Below are 6229 nucleotides of genomic sequence, written 5' to 3' on the forward strand. Positions count from 1 at the left end.
GTGGGGTGTGGGGTGGAGTGGGGAGGAACTTTAGGAAAGAAGAGAAGGTAAAATGGCAGACCTGCAGGTGAGAGAGGGAGAGAAAAGGTAGATGACTTTGAGGAGGATATGTGAATTGCCCAAGAAATCCCACGTTTTGTAAACGTTGACGATGGAAAAAAAATGAAAATATTGAAAGGTCGTTAGCTTTGGTAGAAGAAATTTCAATACAGAGAGAGAGAGAGAGTGGTTAGGGTTTGTGTGTGAGAGAGAAAGAGAGAGAGAGAGAGTGAAAGATTGTGGGTTTTGACTGGTCGGTCTACCAGACAGTTCTGATACATGTCACGCTCTAGTACGTGTATGGGAGATTTCGTTAGTTGTGTGCACGTGCGAGTTTTGTCTTGGTAAGAGAGAGAGAGAGGTGGAGAGTGATTAGGTGGCGAAGACTGGGCGTTGGAGAAGTTAACAATATTAACGAGCTTGCATTGGAGGCCACCAGTTGTTCTGCGCTACCCACTTGTCAATTTATTGTTTTTTTTTCCCTCGTTGCAACAAACATTACAACGCTACGAGCCTAGTGAACAGTGAAGAACCAGTTTAGTTTTATTGTTTTACTTACCAAATATAAAAACAATGGAGGAGGAGGAAGAGAGAAAAGGAGTTTGGTATTTAAAAATGAAAAATGGCTACATTTAAGTGAACTTATATATGCTTCTTCGCATTATCAATTGCTTTTTAAAATTTTGAAAAAAAAAAAAAACAAAATTAGTACACTTTTCTCAAAATTAGAATAAAAAAAAATCAAAATTCAAAGTACTTTATAAAATACTTAATTTTCAAAATATAAAATACTTTTCAAATATTGACCTACATAATATATATATATCATATCAAAACATTTTTTTCAAACAAAAAAACTTCAAAATAATTTTAAAACTGTTAATATAGTGACCGCACATCAGTCACCAAAGAGAGGATCTGTAACGGAGGAAAAAGGTTAGGTGGATCCAGCTAGCTAGAGCATTCCGACTCTTAAGTTGGTTGAGAGCAAGAGAAAATTTTAGTAGTGTTGGTAGGGCAAAATTGAGTAATTCGATCTATACATAAAAAAGACTTTTTATTCACAAAGGTGATATGGCATTAAAATCATAATTAAATCAAAATTCAATAATAATTTATTCTAATGGTGATTTTAAAAACTGTATCAGCTTGAGAGAATAAAATAGGGGATACAAATTCTAATTATAGCATTACTCGGCAAAATTAGCGATATATGAGTGAATGCTCTATTCTTCTATATATGAACCGTCGTCACTCGCCCTTCCTCTTTAGGGTTTTAGGAATATTGGTGTTCCTGCCAATAGTATGCTACTGATGTGAAGATTCCTTATGTTTGTTGTGGTGGGTGGGAACACACTTGGCTGAGGTGCCGGAGTGAGGAATCATCTGTTGGGTGTTACATCTTTGCAAGAGTGCAGCCAGATCTTTATTGGTTGTTGAGCTGCAGGCCATCAAGCCTTCTAGGCTCCTTGGTTATCGATCGTCGGCCTTTTAAGCCCTTCGGTTGTGGCCGGTCGGGCGTTCGATGGGTGACCTACTTGGAGGTCGTCAGTAACCAGGCTCTCCAAAAACCATTATCAAACACCACAATAAGAGTAAAGTAAAAAATTGCAATAAAGTTTCGAATTAAGGAACAAATCTTCATATATCGTGATAAAAACAAACTAATTGATTATTTTTATTTTATTTTTAACTTTTTACATGTCCACACAAGGGAAGGAAGATGGGAGATTTGAACTAATGACTTCCGCTTCATTAGGCGTGGTCCACAGCTGATTGAATTACTCATTGGGGATACAAACTAATTGAATTAAGAGTTCTTACTTTGACCCAATTATCAAATATCAATTTAGCTTTCATGAATAGCAATTGATTTGATTATGGTAATATTGTGATAGAGTAATACTAAAAAGAAGACTCATGTCCTCCCAAAATTAACGTAGTTCTTAAAATTATCATTGGATTAGAAGGATATAAAAATAAACATGGGTCTTCTTTTTAGCATTACTTGGTGTAATAATACTTGTAAGGAATTACTGGAACATATTATTCTTTGGATCGAGGAACAACAACATGGATTGGATGTCCTGTCCAAGCTATGTAAGGAACTAACTTTCTCATAATAGCCCTAACTAGAAGAACATCTAAAATTTTCCTATTTCTTATATTGCAAGGTAACCTGATTTCCATTTTGGTTTTCAATGTTATAAGCCCATTGTTAATCAATTAATTTTCCCAATGTATTGTTGAGAAGCCGTCAAACCCTAGAAAGAGAGCAGAACAAAGAGAACATATAAACAGAGTGGGGGGAAGGAGTTACGACTCCCTCCTCCCCGCCCCCTTTCTCTTTCCCCTTCCCCCTCCCTTTTTCCGCCTCCACCATAGATCGATTAGGGTGTGTGTGTCAATGGTCCTTGGGGTGCTTTTTAGCGGCGCGTGGCTGGTCGGCGATGGCTCCACGCGTGAGGATGTGTTGGGTTTTTGTTATTGTATTTTCATTATTTTTAAATAAGAAAATATTCTCTCTAGATCTGCTTTTAGTAGCAATCTATTGAATGAAATTTTATTCATTTTCTTAGGTTTTGTTTTCACGAATCCTTAAAAATAACGGAACTGGTTTCCAGCTAGTCTTTGGTTTTCTTATGGTTCTTTTTCTGGGAATAAACCATAGACTGATGACGGAGGAGTTATCAAGCATAAAGAAGAATTATTACTATGGTAAATGCAGTGAAAGGGATTGCGATTAATAAAGTATTAGTAGCGGAAATTAAAAATAAATAAATTAATTAAAAAAAAAAAGTCAAGGAATCAAGGACCTGGCAGCTGATAGAGATGTGATTCTCCAAAATTTGCTGTAGATCTGAAACTGATTAAGACGGTGACTTTCATAGAAATTGTCTTATAATAGCCCGAGAAGCTATTGTGTATATCATAGATAATGTTTGAGTTGTACGTGAAGATTTCAAATTATATCTTTAACATAGTATAGAGCATTTTTCCCTATTTAATTGTTATATCAATGAAAAGATAATTCATTAAAAAAATCAATTAATTTCTTAGGGAAGAGAGTGGTGCTTTCCAACATTAGTGATCTCGATCTTTACGAAATTGGGTGGTCAGTCCAGATCGGACATGGTTTAAATCATGTCCAGATATAATGATCTCTCTTTATTACTTATGGAAAACAAGATAATGATCGATGTGAAGGCTATTTTAAAATATCAATAAATAATATCACCAAAAAATTAAAAAATACGAAATGGTTTACTGGTAAATATATCTTAACTTTTATTGGAAAATATCCATCTAACAACATAGTCAAATATCATTGTCATGAATTAGAAAAAAATATCATTGTCATGTTTCTCAAAAACAAGAAAGAAGAAGAAAGAGGAAAAAAAAAAATCATTGTCATGAAACACTAATATCGATTGGTCGAATATCTTGGTTCTTGAATGTCGATTGACAAGATGTATATATCGCCGATATTTTTGAAACTGAAACCCTAGCTTGTTAATTTGGCACCGTCGACGACCCGATAATCAAGGGGTATACTTTAATACTAAAAAGGATGAAACACTTAATGGAGCTTCTCAAGTTGAGCAATTCTAAAATAGGCAAAAGAAAATGCAACCATTAATGTAAAATGCGTTTTCCTTGAAACTGATAACTTTCCTCAATTAATTAATGAAAATGGAGGAGGACCAAAAATTGTAAACTATGGAGGGTGTGATTGGTCCTGCGATTTTATAGTAAAAAAGTATGATTTTAAACCAAATCGCTAAAAATAGATTGTTTGGAATTGTGTTTTTTAAAAATTGAGATTTGAAAACACAGATTTTAATTAAGGATGTGTACGTCTTTTTTGAAAACCCAGAATTTTAAAGGCTAATTGCAATTTCAAATGTCAACATTTTTTTTTTGACATGTCCGCACAAGAGGGGGGAGGGAGATTTGAACTACTGACCTCCGCTTCATTAGGTGTGGTTCCAGTCGATTAAGCTGTCTCTTGAGGACATCAAACTGTGATTTTATCAAATGCTTAGTTGTGTTTTTAAAAATCACGTTTTTAAATTTTGTCATTTAAAAATCTTTATTTTCAAATATTACTTTTTGAAATCGCAAACCCAAACGGACTCGAACAAAATTTCATTTTTAAGAGAAAATCTTAGGAACGATTTATTTTAATTATATATTAAACCTTATTAAACATAATTTTTGCAAATTAACTTGAATAAATTAGTTTAAAACCATATTAAACTGTATTATACATAAATTAGTCACATAATGATCACTTATTATATATCACAAGGGGTTTCTTATTATTATTATTATTGTTTTTTTGGCTGCTTAAATTGTAAGATTTAGGCTTGAGCTTACAAAAAAAATTTATTGAAATTAATTAGACCAGCTGAAAAGTTAGGTCGGCTTGAAATTCAAGCCAGGACCACGTACCCTGCAAGCTGCCAAAGTCGCTTTTAATTAGATCCGCTCTTTTGTGCTGGAAGGATTAAATTTGACAACATTGTCATGATACACACATACATTACTCACATTAGAGGCTTCTTAAAATTAAGTTAATTAATCAGCATTTGTTAAGAGAGACACTATTTATTAGTCTATTATACGATTGATATATAATCGGAATAATGTGACCGTGAAAATAATTCATTGATTTTTCTTATTTATTTGCTCTTGATTATTATTATTATTATTTTGAGGTAGCAAATGAAACAAGGAGGGTCAAGGCGGGTGTTGTTGATTCAAATGTTGATTTTCACTTTTATGTTATTTCAGTTGTATATTTGTTAGACAATAATGTTTTTCCACCGGCCCAATCCAAGATAATCAGAGTAATTAAACAAATTAAGGTTTGAGATATCCTGGGGTTAGCTGGCTTGCCGTAAAGGTTCAGTCAGTCCAACTCATATAAGCTGTGTTTGCCAAAAAACTTGAAAATGAAGTGGACTGAAATTGTAACAGGTTTGATTGATGTGATTAAAAAAAAAAAAAAAAAGGTTTTGTATAAAAAAGTGAAAAAAAAATTTGTTCTGTAGTAATTTTTTACTTGAATAGTAAGTAAAAATAATTGATGTAATGTAAAAAATAAAAATGTTATAGTTGATTTTGAGAGGAATATTAATTTTTTTTTTTTTTTTTTTTTGAGTCCTTTCCCAAATACAGCTATAAGGACCACCACGTTTATCACCTGGCTCATAATTGTACGTGTTCATATATAGGAGACAATGGTTTAGCCAAATGCATCCAAATGGTATAGAAATAGGAGAGAAAATCAAATCCGTTCTGTTTATCTTTAAAGGTTTAAAAGTTTATAGAAAATAATAAATTTAATTATTTAATTTGTTTTCTTTACTTGCGTGAGATCAATTTTTTTTTTTTTAAATAAGTGAGGTTTAACACGTATAATATTTAATTGAAATGTGAGATGAATTACATAGATATAGTTCAAATTCAGGAACTCAGCTTTTATACCATATTAAATCGCCATTAATTATTCCAAAATTTTAAACTTAAAAGAAATGATGAACTTGATACTTTAATTAATTAATATTCTAACATGTAGCATGTCATGATATATAGTTTTAAGATTTAAGAAATTACTTTGTGCACATTTTTTTTTCTCGGTCATTTGAGATAAGGTAAACTTCACTTACCTCCAAATTAAACTAACACATCTTTTGCAATGATCTAACAAAAGGGGTGCATGATTGAAAGAGACTGATCCAATCAACGCTCACATCATAAATTTTTATGAACACTCACATTGTAAATTTTTAAACTTTAAAGAGACATTACAAAATGCGATATAAATAAGGATGGCGGATATTAGTACATGCCCCAAAAAGCCATCACAAACTTAATTACAGCCACACAACCGGCAGATAGTTAGACACCATTTTCAGGCTTTCAGCTATTTAGGTACGCCTCAATGACTCCTTTGTCCGGTGGTCCTAAACTTGTAGCCATTTGTAATTGGCATTTGACAAATCCAACCCATTTAGCGAAAGGAAGTAGTGAAACTATTACCACCTTTTTTTTTAATAGCAAAATGGGTAGGCTGGAAAGATCAATTGTGACCATGGTAACACCTATCCGCTAGAAGCTGCACAGGAGAGACCTAGACAGAGAAAACCACAAGCGATTCCTCAATTCTGATTGAGACATAGCT

Source organism: Corylus avellana, chromosome ca2 (genome assembly GCF_901000735.1).
Source record: "Corylus avellana chromosome ca2, CavTom2PMs-1.0".
In the NCBI taxonomy this organism is placed as follows: Eukaryota; Viridiplantae; Streptophyta; class Magnoliopsida; order Fagales; family Betulaceae; genus Corylus; species Corylus avellana.